The sequence below is a fragment of the Oreochromis niloticus genome, linkage group LG3, assembly GCF_001858045.2.
Source record: "Oreochromis niloticus isolate F11D_XX linkage group LG3, O_niloticus_UMD_NMBU, whole genome shotgun sequence".
Classification (NCBI taxonomy): Eukaryota; Metazoa; Chordata; class Actinopteri; order Cichliformes; family Cichlidae; genus Oreochromis; species Oreochromis niloticus.
In genome coordinates this window covers 70232044-70251157 of record NC_031967.2, presented here as the reverse complement: position 1 = coordinate 70251157, position 19114 = coordinate 70232044, and the positions used below count along the sequence as shown (strand labels likewise).

General features: G+C 39.2%; 1 protein-coding gene across 2 annotated transcripts in view; it reads left to right on the top strand.

Moving 5' to 3' along the window:
- The window catches only part of LOC106096754 (coxsackievirus and adenovirus receptor), a 68277-nt gene that overhangs the window by 8478 nt on the left and 40685 nt on the right, over window positions 1–19114 (top strand). The window contains exon 1 of one of the 2 annotated variants that reach the window (XR_003218855.1): window positions 11367–11725. The exons of the other annotated variant lie outside the window; for it this stretch is intronic. The gene's annotated coding sequence lies outside the window, so the exon portion shown is untranslated. Of the gene's footprint in view, window positions 1–11366; window positions 11726–19114 lie in introns of those variants that run through there. 2 annotated transcript variants of the gene reach the window in all.

Here is a 19114-nt window from a genome sequence, read left to right as displayed (position 1 = left end):
TGATGACTAATAACAGATGGTTTGAAAAGCGATATACATAATTAAGACAATGTTTGTGATTCCAGTGAGTTTGCAACTCCCTCGCATTAACAAAGGAAGGCCAGTTTGCATGCTCTCCCCATGTTTCCGTGAGTTCTCTATGGGTACTCTGGTTTCCCCCTTCACCCAAATACATGTGGTTAGTAGGGTTAGGTTAACTGGTGGTTCTAAATTGAATGTGAATGGTTGTCTGTCTCTGTGTTAGCCCTGAGACAGACTGGTTAGTTATCCATGGTGTAACTACCCCTCTCCAGGTAACTGTGATAAGGATAAGTGGAAGAGAATGGATGTATGGCTTGAAAACTGAACATGATGGATCTAATCTTAGGATTTCCTTACCGGGATGATTGTGCATGCATCAAGACATTCATTTTCTGGTTTTGCTGCCCATGTTAAAACTCAATCGTTTTAATGTCCACTTCCAAATCTGTCTTCTTGCTCCCCCACACAAATAATTGCTGTGCCTCCTTTAAGGATATCTGAACCCTGCACCTAGTTTCTCAAGGCCTCCCTTCACTTATCACATGCAATGACTAGAATTATCTAAATCTTCCCTTCTTCACACAATTGTTCTGGACAGGCCTTCCAAGCTGAAACGTGGTTCTGGCAACATATCCTTGCCATTTCAAATGGCATCATGATGATCAACCGTTGATGGCATTCAGCTCCAGACCCATCTGCTAGTCTGCTAGTTAATCATGGTGGAAGGTGGTTCTCCTCTAAACAGTCTTCCAAATTAACCCAGTTCCTCAAAACTGCTTAACTTCACCTAAGTTAATTTCTCAGATTTACACACTAGTTATTGTTTCCTTACTCAAATGAAATAAACTAACCAGCCAGAAAATTCCCATTTCTATCTTCTACTTCAAAATAAACATACCCTTGAGACCTTTTAATTTAATCCATTAGACCCCGGGCTGCAGGGGCAGCAGCCTAAGTAGAGAAGCCCAGTCCTCCCTCTCCCCAGCCACCTCCTCTAGCTTGTCCAGGGGAACACCAAGGCGTTCCCAGGCCAGCCGAGAGATTAATAACAAGTATGATTCAATGCAGAGAGGTCTATTAACACATAGTGAGTGAGAAAGGTGACTGAAGAAGAAACACTGGAAATCCCCCAGCTCCCTACACCTATTGCAGCATAACTAAGGAAGGATTCAGGTTAACCTGGTCCAGCCCTAACTATATGCTTTAGCAAAAAGGAAAGTTTTAAACCTAATCTTAAAAGTAGAGAGAATTGCAACTGCAAGCTGGTTCCACAGAAGACGGGACTGTTCTTTTTTTTTCCAGTGTACTGTCATGCCTCTGGGTTTGGGGGGTGGGGGGTTGTCTGTGTGTCGCATTGATTTACCCTTCCATTTGTTTTGTATCTTTCCACCAGCCATAGTAAACTGGTCCACTATTCTCTACTCCGTACGGTTGCCAGCACAGACTGTGATGAGTATGGTTTAATGCAGAGATGTCTATCAACACATAGTGAGTGAGAAAGGAGACTGAACTCCACAGTCACAGTCCACAGACTATTTCTTGATGACTCTGACCACATATTTGATTTAAGATCATCTGTATCTTTTCTTCGTTATTGGTTTCTTTTCTTTTTTTACATTTGATTTTTGCTTTTACAAATGAACACAACATGCTTATACAAATTCAATTGTAAACAATTACTACAGTTAGCATATGTGGACTTGTGGAGCATGGAGACAAAAAAAAGAAATAAATAAGAAGTACAAAAGTAACTGAGGAGGTAAAAAAAGAAATAGAAAAAAGGTAATAGTAAATATATATGTAGATAACAATAATGAATGAATGAATAAATAAATAAATAAATGAATAAATAAATAAATAAATAAAATGGTGAGGTGCACAAGGAGGGGACGGTATAAGATTAACATCAATTAATTTTTAAGAATTTTAGATATGGCTGCCCAATCATGCAAAAACGTGCCATTTTTCCTTTCCTGTCAAATCTTATCTGTTCCACCCTGGCCACAGACACCATCTCATTAAGCCACCTCTTAAAACATGGGCCGAAGGGGATGCCACTCCAAAGGAATGAGTTTCTTTACAGCAAGCATACCCAATGTAATTATCTGTTTTTGTGAATAGCAGAAGGATTCGATTGAGACAGTATAGCCAGTATAACAATCAAGTGGTACTTTTTTCCTAAATTGTTTTGAAAACCATGTAAAAATCTGGCGCCAAAAAGCATTTAAGACTGGGCAAAATAGACGAGCCAGGGAACCTTCATCAGCGTTACATCACATAGGGGTGATACAGAGTTAAAAATCTGGTTAAGTTTGAGTTTTAAAAAAAAAGTAGTCTGTGAATGACTTTAAACTGGATTTGTTTGTATCTGGCATTTATTGAGCCTTTCTTAATGCTGGACAAGCAGTTCAACCATTGTTATTGGCATTAGAAAACAATAATGAGGTTTCAGATACTGTTGTTGACTCTACCTGAAGCCAGAGCGGGAGATTATCATATCAGTGGTCGGTAGGCGGACCCCACTGCCAGTGTAATAGAGCTCTTGAGTTTGCAGCCCAGTAATAATGTCTAAACACAGGGAGACCCAACCCCCCAATGGAAGTACTTTTTTGAAGATGAGCTTTGGATATCCGAGGGGAATTTCTTGCCCAGATAAACGAGAGAATTAATGTGTCAAACAGCTTAAAAAAATTTAAGTGGCAAGTAAATAGGGAGGTTTTGAAAAAGGTATAGAAATCGTGGCAGAGACACCATTCTAACTGCATTTATTCGACCAATCAAAGACAAAGGGAGCAGTTTCCATTTTCTAATATCCTCTTTGAGCTTATTCACCATTTCAATTTATAAAGAACTTTTGGATTTTTAGGAATCTTAAGAACAAGATAGGTAAATGATGTTGTCACTAATTTAATTGGAAGTGAGCTGAGAAACTTTGGGCATAAATTATCTGTTATTGGCATGAATTCAGATTTATCCCAATTAATCATCCTGATAATTTCCCAAAGTGTTTAATGCAATTTAAAAGAATAGGGAATGAAATTTCTGGTTCAGAAAGGCAGATCAATAAATCATCTGCGTACATATTGACAAGACTTTCAGAATTCCCAAATTTTACTCCCTGTATACCTGGGTGGTTTCTTATGTTAATAGCAAGGGGCTCCAGAGCGATGTCAAAAAGAAGCGGTGAGAGGGGATCCCCCTGTCTGACTCCGCATTGTAGTTGAACTGGGGAGGATGTATCTGTGTTAGTGAGAATACAGGACACCGGACACAGATAAATCATTTTAATCCAATCCCTAAAATATTCCCCCAAACCAAATTGTTTAAGAGTCTCAAATATATAAGACCATTCAATCTGATCAAACGCTTTTTGGGCGTCCAGAGAGAGCACCACTATTTTTGCCTCTTTTCCTTAACTTGAATAAATTGTGTTTAATAATAAACAAACATTGTTAAATGACCATCTACCAGGAATAAATCCTGTTTGGTTGGGTGTATAATTTTTTAAATGTGTTTGTTTAATCTTGTAGCTAAGACTCTGGTTATAATTTTACCAAATCCATCTGGACCAGCTGTCCTCCGAGTAGTAGGGTCTGAATTGCTCTTAAAAGATGGTTTTTAGAGATAGGGGAATCAATTTCGTCTCTCAGAGCTCCATCTAGTTGGGGAATAGATAATTGGTCGAAGAAATTGTAGAAATCACTTTGAGAAGGTTTAATTTTACTAGACTACTTTTTGTAGAATTTTGTGAAACAAGTGTTAATTTCCTTTGGGTTGGTGCTTACTTTGCCGGATTTCATGTTCACTTTTTGGATTGCTTGTTCTCCTCTAAGTTGGTTTGCCAATAGTTTTTCTGGTTTATCTCCAAATTCAAAATGTCTCTGTTAGAGCTCCAAAAGAACATTGCTAATTCGCTTACGTAAAATTGTGTTGCATTCATACCTTAATTTCAAGATTTTATTTAAGTCCGTTTGCAACAAGGATGATCTGTATACTTCTATATACTTCTTCCAGTTCAGGAAGCTTTGTTTCTATTTCTTTGAGCCTTTTCTCCAATATTTTTTTCTTGGAAGATTCAAAGGAAATAATGTGACCTCTCATTACGACCTTAAAAGTCTCCCATAGAATAGAATCCAAAACTTCCCCATTATCATTAGTAGCAAGAAACATATCAATATTTAAATATCAATACAATATATTTAATGAACTCTTGATTGTTCAGAAGGGTTAAAACGCCAATTATAATTCTCGGTCAAAATGTTTTTGAAGATCATTGAAACCGGGCTATGATCAGATATTACAATATTATGGTAATGAAGGAAGAGAAAACACACTTGAACACACTGAAACAAACCCACGAGCACTCCCCACTCCCCATCCCCTCCCCCAGTGGCGGTCCTAGTTTGGCACCCTGGGCGAACACTCCCTCTCAGCGAACACACACACATGAAGAGAGAGAGAGTATGCATAGTATGCAAACGGCTACCAAACAGCCATCATAATTCGTCATACAATGAGAACAGGACAAATCAACAATTTACCATTTCTTCTTGGAGCAACTGTAATCCACATAATTTCCTTAGGGATTAATAAAGTATTCTGATTCTGATTGTTTCAGGATGACCTGCCATTATCCAGTGAAACATCTCCTTACCTGCATCTTTTGCTCGTTTCTCCTCCTCTTCTCTATTTTTTCTAAACTGAGCACCTGATGGCTTAGAACTTTTCTTATCCATCTTCCATTGGTTTTAATTTTGGACTCCAGTATGAACACAAATCCTCCAACATGAAGATCATCACAACATAACCTAACAGACCTACACTTTAGTTCACAGTATCCCTTTTTCTAAGGTGTATTTCTGGGATTTCATACAACCCAGGATTCAAATCATGAATACATAATGGGCTTGGATTAACAACATTATGAACCCCTTTCCACGGGTTGTGTGTGAGACATTAAATCATCAAAATATAAATTATAAATTTTAAATTGTTATTGATCCCTTTACCCCGAGTCCTAAAGTGTATATTTATTTTTTTACTCTTAAATATTTATTGTTCGTTTATTTGCACTGCTGTAACTGGAGCCTCGTCGTCTTGTCTCTCTATATACTGGACTGTATGTAGCGGAGATGACAATAAAGTTTACTTTGACTTCAGCAGCGCGCAGGCGCACCGAGGTCTCTCGCGCTCAGTTTTCGTGTATAGAAATTCGAAAAAACATCGGTGCAAATTATAAGTCTGTATCATGATGTCTGGTGTTTTCATGTTTGTTGTTTTGTTTTTGTTTTGTTTTATTTTGCGAGTTGGTTATTAGATGCTGCTACAGTCGGTCAGAGAATTCCCCCCTTACTCCCAGCAAATGGGCGATAGAAAACCGATCGGTGCCTGTATCATTCCCAATATGCGCTGGCAGCATTAGTACAAGACGATGCCCGTATCGAAAACAGCTACTGCCCCCCCATCTCCACATGAAGCACTTCTGAGTGAAGTACTGGCGTCCCTCTCGGCCCAAGGCCACTGGGCACACGGCATCAACACGTTCCTCCACTTTTCTTTGTTAATAGTATTTATGTTTAACAGAAAGCACACGCCGCATTTTGAAGATGTGTGTGCTTTCCGCCAGCAGGTTCGGAAAGTCAGCAGAGATTCACACGGCATTTAAGATGAGCTGCAGCCTGTTTTAAAAGCTGCTCAACATTACTCAGACAAACTGTCTGAGGTTGAATATTTTGTGATAATATCAGTCAGCTGAAAAACAACACAACTACTTTTCAGAAACATTTGACTCCTACATGACACGTGTGGTGTTACAGGAAATTGTTTATTATTTTCTCTCAGTTTTCAATTGTTATATTGTGTTTTGTGTTTCACTGTCAAGATTTTGTCCCCTCTTCATGAGAGGAGTATACACTGAAATCCCCCAGTTTCACGTCATAGTGGCAGTAGGATTTCACTATGCCCGTGTCTTTAAATGGCAGCATCTTAGAAACAACATGGATATTTTCATGTATGATTACGAGTCTGAATGAATGCTTTATTGGCCATATGCAGGTTGCCCCGTAGAGGAATAGAACACCCCGCCCCGACTTACACACACAACATAGACATCACATGGGAATACAGGTCGGAGATCGGCAGCGTTACAGAAAAACACTGAAAAAGTACACAACAATGGGGAAAGTACAAGAGGAAAAAAAGAGACCTCTACTCATGCTGGGCACCTATGGGAGGACAGCATGAGAACAGGAAACAAAAAAACTCCTCTGCACAGAGAGCATATAACAGTCATGCACAACCTCTAGCATCCAGGAGGGGGTGCTGCAACACCCCCATAGTCACTTCTTTCTACAGTCTTCACTACAAGTGTGTGAAAATCTCACAAACATTCTGCTTTATTGTTTACTGACTGTTTGATGACCACAAACATGATATGATAGCTCACTTCCAGCCCAAACAAGGGAAGTGAACATGTAATGGTTCCTCTTATTCAATCCAACAGGAACATCTCTGTCTGCTGCTGATTCATCATGTGTGTCTTTCACATCACGTCTCTGTCTCTGATTGGATCTTAGTGGACGAATACAAAGGGAGAGAAGCAAACGTTCACATTCAAAGAAGCTCGAGGTATGAAATCTATTTCTTTGTTTTTTCTAAAAAATAATGGCCTTAAAGACGAAGGTAGTTTCTAATGAATTTTCTGTATGTTAGTAAATCATTTATTTTCCATATTTAGCTTGTACAGAACATGATATTTATTAATTTGTTAAAATATAAATTAATGAAAGCATAAAAGTACTTTTCAGTTTTACTTATAAACTTTACTTGAGTAAATGTACTTAGTTACCTGTGAGACTGAGTTTTCATTGCTTTTCATTTAACACAAGCTGGTAAGCAGTGTATGGTTCATCTCAGAGCTACATTAAGTAATGATAATACATAAACAGTGTTTAGGAGCAAATAATTGAATAATGTTTTATAATAAGATGTTTCAAACTGTTTGGATTGATGAGGCAGGCTGAGCTGACCACAGCTATGTTAGCTTTAATAAGAAGCTTTGATATGAAATCACTTCACAGTCACACATTTCATGAACACCAAACAAGGAGACAAAAGTCAGGTTTGTTTTTAGTGTTAATAAATCTACTTTACTGTACACACCACAGGTCATGTCATTGATTCACAGGGTCAACTCTGTTCCACAAACACAGATCTGCTGATGATCCAGTGATTGATGAAATCATTAAATTAATGATTTTTAAACCATTTCAAAGAGAGAGCTTAACGAGGGAAGAAATGCACTTCTGTGGTTTCCTTCTTTTACTTTTCAACAAATGTATAACTTTATTACAGTTTTTGCCCGTTGCTTGAACACTATAAACCCATGCTTAGACTAAAGTAACACAACTCGACTCTTTTGTTACCATACCTCAAACACATGCACCCATACCTTAAACAAAAGCGCTGCTTTGCACCCTAGTTGCAATTATGCAACACACTTACTCCTTTATGCAACACACATGGTCCTGCATACTACACTCTATTTCATACATAAGACACGTCGTTCACAAAATAAAATGTCAGGGCGCCATTTGGAAAACACATGTATCCAAAATACAAAACATATCGGGTAATTGCAACCACTCAAATACACACCTGAAGGCACTTACTTGCAAAACCGAACACCAATTAGCCAACTACAAAAAGCCCTCAGTTTAGCCAATTCAGGAACTTTGCAAGCATGGATGGAGGGAGAGCAAGAGGAGGAGGAGGTCGAAGAGGCCATGCACGGACCCATATTTCAGATGATATAAGAGCAACTTTGGTGGACCATGTCATCAACCATGGCCTGACTATGAGGGAAGCTGGGGAGAGAGTCCACCCACATCTAAGCCGCTTCACAGTGGCATCTGTAATAAGAACATTCCGACTAGAAAACAGGTATGTCTTCACCTCTCTACCTTCTACTCTACTCAGATGGTTTTTATAGCACTGTTCTACAGTATATCACATTACCATATCAGGTGTACAGGGTATTGCAGGGTGCTAATGCTACTTTTGCAGCCAAAGTGGTAGTTTCTGTGAAACATACCATGATTACTTATATTGAAGTACAGTGTTGTACAGTGGATGGTACAGTATATACCGTAAAGTACTGTAAGAAAAATAAGCAAAGCGATGACAATATGTGGTTGTATTTTTCTAGAATGACTCGAAGACCTTCTGGGGGAAGACGCCAATGCCTGTTCACACAACAGCAGGAACTTGCCGTTGTGGACCTAGTGAGGGCAGACAATGCCATCCGTCTCCACCAGCTACGAAAGAAAATACTTGCAGACAGGCAAGTGTTCAACAACATAAACCATGTGCGCATCACCACCATCAGACGCTTCTTGGGAAAACACAGCATCACCATGAAGCAGCTCTACAGAATCCCATTTGAGAGGAACAGTGACAGGGTCAAAGGACTCGAGCTGGATATATACAGGTAAGTGTAACTGTCCTTTACATGTACAATACAGTATTGGTGAAATCCAGTAGCAGCTGAATATGTACCACATCAGTACCACATGGATCCATTCTGAGGGCTACACAAGTACCTGTGTGATGGGGTGAGGGTTCTGTATGTGTAGCACTGTAGTACAGTAATATGTTCTCGTTTTTTTTACAGAGAATCTTGGGCATGGATGGAGCTGCACAGCCTCATGAATTCATTTTCATTGATGAAGCTGGATTCGACCTGTGCAAAACAAGACGACGGGGTCGTAATGTAATTGGCCAAAGGGCAATTGTGCACGTCCCAGGGCAGCGCAGGGGAAATATCACATTGTGTGCCGCCATAAGCCTTCGAGGGCTTCTGCATCGTCATGCAAAACTAGGTCTATACAATAGCCAACATATACTCATATTTCTAGATGCTCTCCATAATATAGTTGTGCAGAACAGACCAGATCAGCCCAGGTTTGTGGTGATATGGGATAATGTCAGTTTGCATCGGGCTGCTCTGGTCCAGGCCTGGTTCTCCAACCACAATCAACTTGAAGTGGTATTCTTGCCCCCTTAGTCACCATTTTTAAGCCCTATAGAGGAATTTATTTCGGCTTGGAGATGGAGTATATATGATCGCCAACCACATGCCCGCATGCCTCTTCTGCAGGCAATGGAACAGGCCTGCGGCGACATTCAGGTTTCGACATGCAAGAGGATATTTTCCCCGGTGCCTAGCGGGAGAAGACATTGCTTGCGATGTCGATGAGGTCCTGTGGCCAGACCCCAACAGACGGCGGGTTCCATGAGCCCACGTATGCACAATTGTCATAATTTTTTGTGTTTACAGTATAGTGTTTTTTCTATTACTGTATTATGTTTTTTGTTTTTGTTTTTTGCTTTATCTGAATTCATGGTACTGCAATGTACAGTGCTGCAATGTACAATATTGAGTAGGCCTATTTGCGTTTTTGGTTGTTTGGAATTGTGTCTCCTGAAAATATGCCTTCTGAATAAACAATGAAAATCAAAGGCTGCAGTGTTTTATATAAAGTAGACTAGTGTGTTCCCCCTGATCTGTAAGTGTTTGCATATGATGCAAGTATGTGTCATTTTGTCAACAGAGTTACATTTTGACAAAGGAATGTTAGGTTTTGACAGCAGAGTTTAGGTTTTGAGAGTAGAGTTTCAATTTGGCACAGATGTGAATGGTATATGTCCCAGTGTTGTGTCATGTTTACTTGTGTTTAGAGTTTTGGCACAATGAAGTTTTGCAAACTGTGTTCAAGCAACGGGCAAAAACTGTAAAAGCCGATTTTAGAATAATATCTCACATCAGGTTTATTTATATATAGTTTGTGTAGTTTTACCTGCAATTTCAAGTTCTTGTTTTATTTGTGTCCAAACATGTTACAGAGAAAATCAAAACCTTTTACTTTTATTTATTAGACTGAGCTGATAAATTCATAAACAGAGTGTTGGGAAGTCGTCTCTGCACATCTACCTCTTTACAGTTTTTTCTGAATGCTTAAACCCTAACTGTGATTCTTATAGCACAATTTCTAAAACTATTAATACTTATAGCAAAACCACTCACTGAGTTTGCAAAACTAAAAGCACAAACACTGCTTTGCACTCAGTTTGCCATTTTGTAACACACACTTTGCAAACCTGTAGCTACAATCCACTGCACAGCACTCTTTTTCTAGAACTGTAAACACAACTCACTGCTTTACACTCAATTTGCAAAGGATCAACGCACTCCTAGCAAAACTATACACATTTAAGGCCATTATTTACACTATTTTGCCAACTGTCTGGCACACTGTCACATGTGAAAACTTTTTTAGATAATTAGTTCACTTTGTAATCAGCCTAAGCACTATAATACAGGTAAGCTGTGTGTGTGGAGTACAGTGGAGGGAGCAGGAAGAGTGAGAAGTAGAGGAGGCCGAGGAAGAGGACGTGGAGGTGAAGAAGCAGGACGAAGAGGACGACAAGGACAAGGAGGAGCAAGAGGAGGACGAGGAGGGGGGAGAGGAAGACGAGGAGGGGGGAGAGGAAGGGTAAGAAGAGTAAGAAATAGACTTGCTTATGACATCAGAGCTACAATAGTGGACCATGTAATCAACCGTGGAGTGACCCTGAGGGAAGCTGGCCAACGGGTTCAGCCTAACTCGAGCTGCTACACTGTAGCAAGCATCATAAGGACATTTTGAAATGAGAGTCGGTGAGTACAGTCACTCTGCACTAAGATTTGTAGCACTGCCATGCTAATGAGAAACACAACAATACCATAGATTTAAAAATACTGAAATTGTTACTTTACAGAATTGCTAGACGACCAGATGCTGGGGGCAGAGGAAGCATGTTCACTGCAGACCAAGAAACCCATATAGTCATTATGGCGATTGCAAATAATCCTATACTTGGAAATAAACACTTGTGTTTGTTTTGATGTGTGTGAATAAACACCAGTAATTGAAGTTTGGATCCCTCTATGTTTACGGATCTATGACAAAAGTATGAGCTCAATCTGACATAGCCTACCTTGTGCACAGAGAAAGCAAAAGCCAGATGTGTTTTTCATTCATACCATCAGTGTGCAGTTGGTGCATTGTGTGCTTAATAATATGATGGCTTGTGTTAACTGTTGGATACAAAAATACCATTTTTACAAAGGTGTGTAGAGTTAAGCAAGGGTTATTCGCTTTTACAAGAAAACTACAATGTTTTGCTGATTGGGTGAAGAGTTTTCTTATTTGTGTGTAGAATTTTGCAAAAATAGCCAATAGTTACAAAAAATGTGCGCAAGCCATCAGAAAAAACTGTAACTGAAAATAGTTCTCTTCCTGTTACTTTGTATATGTGGCAACATTTCCTCACATATGTTTACTTAGAGGTGGAGATGTTGGTGTCAAACAGGTGATGGGTGTGTTGTGTAAAACAGGATGACACACGGATGTACGGGTCAGTTTGATCTGTGGCTGTTTGCTAAGGAGGTCACTTTAACCTCAGACTTTGAGCTTTCAACTTGCTGTATTTTATATTTTTGATTTTTAATTTTTAAATAATATTAATTGTTATTATTGTTTATTTTGCTATTTTCCTTTAACTTTCCCTTTAAAAAAATTAATCTTTCCATGGATAATTCTAATTTTTCCATCCTGATGATCAGAAGAGTGTTCGGGGGTTTCAGAGATCCTTCAGAAAAACAGTAAGCGTTTAAAATGACATCTTTCAGTCTTTAGGTAAAACCAACAGGTGGACTGAAGTCTGTGAGCTTCAGGGGATTCACAGATCCATCTGAACCAGTATTAAAGCTTGACTTGACTTTACTTCTACCAGACTTGGGAGCTGCAGCCAGTCTCCTCTGAGGCCTTCCCTAAACTCCAGCCTCAGTTCATGTTCAGTCCATCCACCATTATCTACTAGAAATGCTGTCAAACCTTAAATGAGGATGTGGTCCCAGCTAATAAATAAGTGATTATACAAAAAAAGAGAAAGAAATCAGCTGATTTTGAAGAGTTCAGGTGGGAGGAGCTCAGAGACTTTCTGTAGAGCAGCTCTGTGTGAGTGTGTTTTACAGTTTTTTCTGATGGCTTGCGCACATTTTTTGTAACTATTGGCTATTTTTGCAAAATTCTACACACAAATAAGAAAACTCTTCACCAAATCAACAAAACATTGTAGTTTTCTTGTAAAAGCGAATAACCTTTGCTTAACTCTACACACCTTTGTAAAAATGGTATTTTCGTATCCAACAGTTAACACAAGCCATCATATTAATAAGCACACAATGCACCAACTACACACTGATGGTATGAATGAAAAACACACCTGGCTTTTGCTTTCTCTGTGCAAAAGGTAGGCTATGTCAGATTGAGCTCATACTTTTATCATAGATCCGTAAGCATAGAGGGATCCAAACTTTATTACTTTGTATGTGTGGTAACTGTCAAGTGTGTGTACGTAGAGGTGTAGATGTGACACACAGTTGAAGGGTGTGTTGTATCACATGGATGTGTGAGTTGATCTGTGGCTGACGTCACTTTATGTGCAGACTAATAAATTGTTACATTTTAAATTTTGATTAGATTTTTTGTTTGAGGATTTCAGAGATTCATCAGAACAAAATAAAAATGACGTCTTTCAGTCTTTTAGATAATAATCTGATGGGTTGACTGAAGTATGTGAGCTTCAGTGGATTAACATTTACAGACTGTTAATGTTAATCCATCTGAACCAGGATTAAAGCTTCACTTTACTGGTTACAGATGAATGTCATGTGGAGTTAGTGTGAAGCATCTGATTTACTGTTGGCTGGTTTCATCTGTGAAAACACATCATATTAAATGTGTTTTATCATCTGAAGAACCAAAAGATGTCAGACTTTATCTGACACAATATGAAGAAGAAAATTACCACAATCATGAAGAGCAAATGTACTCAGTTACTCTCATGTACTCTGATTACAGTCATGTGATTTACAGGAAGTGCTGCATCAGCTGCAGGTGGTGGACAAAGTTCTCCAGATCAGCTGTGGTTTTATGGAGGCTACAGCTAAATGCTGCCTCCTCCATAGTACAATATACATTTTTATACAGTGACGTCATTTTGAAGTCCTTTGGCTGATGATGGTCTTTAGTATGTAGCTGATGATTGATGATGAGAGAAGTTATGTTTGTCTTGTTCTGTGGAGATCATTCAAGAACTGAACCTGTTAAACACTCAGACCTGCTTTAGATTTCACCGCTTTAGTCATGACGCACTTATTCATGGTCATCGTACAGCGCAGCGTAACAGACGTCACTCTAACGCGACTTCCTTACGAGATATCGAAAGTGTGGTGTTTGAACCTGTGGCTGAAAAATAAATGTTTCAGCTTTATTTGAACCTCAAAGTTAACCTCATGTAGTCAGTTTTAAAGCTTTAGTTTTGTTATTAACTGAAAACATCAACAATCACCGATAGTTAGAACAAACTAAGAGTCAGATCAGCAGAAACAAAAACACAGAAATGTCTGCTGTAACTGCGTCGCTCTGCTCGACTTTGCTGATTGTCCATTTCGTCATGTTTGTCTCTGCAGGTGAGGTTTATAAACCAAACGGTGTTTCCCTCTGAGATAAAGAGGAATAAACATCAGTCTGGTTTACATGTTTTATATTGAATCAGACAATCATATTGTTTGTTTGTGTGATGGCATCACGAGGTCTGGTGGTGTCTGTGGATTTACCCGCTTGCTCAGCAGTGCAGTTTCCAGCACAGAGACAAAGAAGTGTAATGTGTGTGTCAGTGTGATGTGTTGTAGTGTCAGGAGTCAGTATACAGCCACAAAGCTTTTAGTTCAGTGTGTACAAACAGCTGTAGCTCCATAAAGGCAGCATGCAGAGACTCACAGTGTCTTATAATGAGAGGCTGCTTTCTCTCACACATTATGGTCACTTATTATCAGCACATGTTTCACTGTGTAAATGTTTTAACAAGACAGATCATTTTATTCATAACGAGCTCATTATTTACTGTAGATAATGGTACAGACAACATTGCTTTAACTGTCTGAAGTCTTTTAAAATATTTTCCACAAACTACTATTTTCTCCTGTTTTCACTGAGCTCATGTGCCGGAGCCTCAGTGCCTCCTGTTTATCCTCCCAGTGGTAACAGGTCACACTCACGGATCCAGTTACTGCCATCAGATGTAGCATATAAATAATGCAGTTTAGTAAAACCAAGCATTATTAAAAATGTTAATTAATTAAGTAAATGATGAGTTCGACAACAAGAATAAATAAAACTGCACATTTGCTGCTGTAACAGGCCACACTGGCAACACAGTAATAAGGTACATGAGAGCTTAGTGCTTTCAGTCTTGTTTACATCATCACTCTGATTGGCTGCTGTAGAAGTGAACAGTTGTACTTTGACCTTTAACCTCTCTGCTCTGTGTTGTTTCCACTTTCAGATCAGAAAAACATCACAGCTGCAACTGGACAAAACGTCACTCTGCCATGTCGAGCTCCAAACAGCAACAACATCATAGTTGTAGAGTGGAGCAGAGCTGACCAGAGAGATGAATACGTCTATATGTACCGAGATGAGGGGCCTGTACTTGAAGGCCAGCATCCATCTTTTAGGAACCGGGTGGATCTGCAGGACAGACAGATGAAGGATGGAGACGTGTCTGTGATTCTGAATGATGTGACGATTAATGACACTGGAACATATGAGTGTCGTGTCTTCATGAGAGAAAGAAACCGCAGGAAGAGAGGTCATCTGAAGACCGACCCCATCAGCATCATCTACCTTCATGTTGTTGTTCCTCCAGGTGAGTGAGTAGAGTTGAGTGTGTGTGTGATCAGAGGTGAAGCTGCTTCCTGGTTGTTGATGTTTGTTTCTAAAGATGTTGTTGATGAAACTTTGTAGAAAGCAGCTGGTCTGAGTGATGTGATCAGAGTGCAGTAGATAATGTCTGACAGCAGTTTGAAGAGGAAATGGATTCTGTTCTGTTCTTCACTCATCACCTACCTGACAGCTGACACCTCACACCTGTTTCTCACCTGCAGGTCACACAGGAGGAGACACAGAGGATGGATCTGTTGGACTGAAAGTTGGTCTGTCAGTTTCTGCTGTGCTTCTTGTTGCTGCTGTTGTTGGTTTTTTGATCTACAGAAAACATAAACAACAGCAGAGTCAGGATTCATACCAGCCTCCTGTTGAACTTGAGCCTGTTTGAAACGTCAGCTTAACTGCGATTCTTGTGCTTTTATTTTCAGTCTTTTCACTGAACATGTTGAAAGACAAAAATCAGTAACACTAAACATCTATCAGGTACCTGTCAGACACGTCCAGATTTTAGTTTGAATTTATATTTTACATCTGAAGAAAGGAAAAAGTTCATTGGATTATAGACAGTTAATATCTGTCTAAAAGCATTAAGGATCCATTGATCAAATGTTACGTGTTTGACTAATTTTAAGTGTAATAACATTAAAATGAAACCAAAACATTTCATTGTAGCTGCAGAGTCCGACATTTCCTTCCTTTGACCTGTGACGATTCAGGCGGTGTGAAGCACAGGCTTCATTGAACTTTACCTTCCATGAAGGAGACTCTTCAGTCTGTTACTGTCCAATTGTTACTTCATTTTAAATATTCCAAAAGCTTTTCATATATTTCTGCTTTATTTCTATAGAATTTTTTATGCTAATTTGTTCACTGAGAAAGTTTCACATATGTTAGTTCTTAATGGATGTGGGCTGTTTTTCTTTTCTTCTTTTCCTTTTTCTTTTTTTACATTTTCTGTGGCTGTAAGTTATTTTAATCAGAGTCTTCCTGACTTCATGAAACTGGTGATGCCAGTTTTATTTCACCTTGAATTGTTGTGCATGTGTCCAAGCACCATGACCATGTCATATTCTGTTTTACCCACATAATAAACAGAAACTCTAAAAGATATACAAGCCTTCAAGTTTTCATATAAAAAACAGAGTTGAGAGGGTATTTGGAGTGTAAACTGGGCCAGATTATGTGTTCAGCATTTAGTTGGAGCCCGTCTGACCAGAGACCAGACCTATATTATTTTAAATATTACATCTAGAAATCATATAATTAGTCAATTAAAAACTCTGCAAAACTTTAAGAAATGCAATCTTTGTTCAACTAATTCTGGATGAAAATATTTCTGTTAACTTTAAAATTAAAGATGTACAGTGTGATAACATGCAACATAACCTGGAAGTTAGCATCTCACAATATGACCTCAGAGTTTGACTGGATCTAAGTGAAAGAGCCAGGTTACCTTCACCTGTACATACCTTGCTGCACCTCACAGCCAAATAAGATAAGATAAGATGACCTTTATTAGTCCCACAGGTGGGAAATTTGTTTTGTTACAGCAAAAGTGCAAAGTTATGTAGCAGAAATTAGAAAACACTGGAATGCAATAAAATAAAATAAAATACTATATACAATAGAATAAAATAGAAATACAAATGCTATATACAACTGAGTAAGAAAATACAAAAGTACAACTTTGTCAGAAGAAGAATTGTACAAAAATTGCACAAATAGCATATAGAATTGCACATATAGCAGTCTTATTGCACGTGTGAGGGTTTGTGTGTTTGATCAGCTGCCAAAGTCTTTGTTGTGGAGTCTGACAGCAGTGGGGAGGAAAGACCTACGAAATCTCTCCGTCCCACACTGTGGGTGCCGCAGTCTCCCACTGAAGGAGCTGCTCAGTGCTGTCACAGTCTCATGCATGGGGTGGGAGATGTTGTCCAACAGGGATGACAGCTTAGCCGCCATTCTCCTGTCACTCACCACCTCCACTGGGTCCAGAGGGCATCCCAGAACAGAGCTGGCCCTTCTGATCAGCCTGTTCAGTCTCTTCCTGTCCCCAGCAGAGATGCTGCCACCCCAGCAGACCACACCATAAAAGATGGCTGAGGCCACCACAGAGTCATAGAAGGTCTTCAGGAGTGGGCTCTCCACTCCAAACGACCTGAGTCTCCGCAGCAGGTACAGCCTGCTCTGCCCTTTCCTGTAGAGGGCGTCTGAGTTATGAGTCCAGTCCAGTTTGTTGTTCAGATGAACACCAAGGTACCTGTAGCTGTCCACAGCCTCAATGTCCATACCTTGGATGTTCAGTGGTTGCAGTGGAGGATGCTTGTGCCTGCAGAAGTCTACCACCAGCTCCTTGGTTTTACTGGCATTGATCTGGAGGTAGTTCAGCTGGCACCAGTCCACAAAGTCCTGAGTCAGTTCTCTGTACTCCTTGTCGTCCCCATCAGTGATGAGGCCGACTATTGCAGAGTCATCAGAGAACTTCTGCAGGAAACACTGGGTGCTTAAATAAATAAATATATAAATAAATATAATAGATATTTCTATTTTGCCTGTGTTCTTATTTTATTTGTTTAGTTTTTGCTTTTACAAAGAGGGCATTGAGACTGATTTCTGTGCCATAGGTAGGAGGATAGAAGAACTAAGGCACACATTCGAAAAATAAAACAGGAAAACATTCTAGCATCTGTTTATGTTAGTTAAGATTTTATTTATTTTAAACACTGATTTTAGTTCAGAATTCAAAACAGTGCTGCGTGGTCAAGACTATGAGTTTTCAGATATCTGTCTTCACAGATATTTTCTACTTCTTTCTATTTTTCTTTTAATATTTAAAAATTCGTAACTGCTCCACTTTGCTAAAAAGAACAGATGTTTTTCATGAAGGTCGTCATTCTCATCAAGATTCATAAAGACATTGTGTTGAGCAGATGGTTTTTTCTTGTCCAATCCAAATAAAGATATAACTAAAGAAAAAAGACATTGTGTTGATCTCCTTTCAAACAGTTTAAGGTAAATAGTGATGATGCAGTTGAGTGTATTTTTAGCTCCAGCTGTTGATAATAATATATGTTTAGAAAAATACTAGAAAAAGTAATAAAAAAATGTGTAGGTGTGATCCAGGGGTGGCCAACTCCAGGCCTCAAGGGCTGATGTCCTGCAGGTTTTACATGTGTCCTTGATCCAACACAGTGGGTGTAATGGCTAAATTACCTCCTCAACATGTCCTACAGTTCTCGAGAGGCCTGGCAATGAACTAATCATTGGATTCAGGTGTGTGGACCCAGGGTGATATCTAAAACCTGCAGGACACTGGCTGTCGAGGCCTGGAGTTATGTACCCCTGCTGTAAACAATACTCTTCAATTTAAGATAAATTTGACAAAGAAAACTCGAACAGAAAAACACATGTTCCAGCAGACAACTTTTCCTTTTATAAATGTGCTAATCACATACTTGTGCAAGTATAAAAGGCCTTCTGTAATCATTAAACACACCTATAAAACACAGCTGTGCTCATTGTGCTGATCTGCTTGTATCCACTTTAGTATTTAAAGTCCAACATCTCCCTCTAGTGGTCATATATAAACCATGTGTGAGGATGGTGTTAATGTAAAATGTGAATCATAGTGTTCCAGTCAGTCATCAGTGTGTCTCTGCACAGCTGTAATTAAAATGTGTTCAGAGGGCCTCAGTGTCTGAATGGTTCCAGTTCAGCTCCATAACAGCAGCGTCCCTGGTTTGATTCCTGTGTTTCAGCTCATATCTGCCTCTCTCACTGAGGGGGACGTAACTACATGGAAAGGAAGCAGTCCTCACCTCTGTCGTTATACTGATTTAAAAGCTGGTGCTCAGAGGAAGAGGGCGGGCTTTACTTGGTGTTAGTGACAGAAATGAAAAAAAGCTCAAATGAGTGAGAAGGACGATGAAGGAAACATCTGTGCTGTGTCTGCTCTGTAAGTAGAATCTCTGTGTTTGTTTGAATTCTTGTACTTCACTTAACTTCACTTGTAATTCACTCCTTATATGAACACAGCTGAACAGCAGACACATGACTTTACTGGGTTATTTAAATGCAACAGAGTGTTTTTACATAGTCACAGTATAAGCAGTGCACGTAAATATAATAAACCACCCATTATGTTCATATCTCAGGTACAACAATGATGTCCATTGGTCTGTTCGCAACGAGACATGTTTAGTTAACCACAAGATTTCAATAAACACAGTTTTTTTAATCTCATTATTAACTCCAGTAGT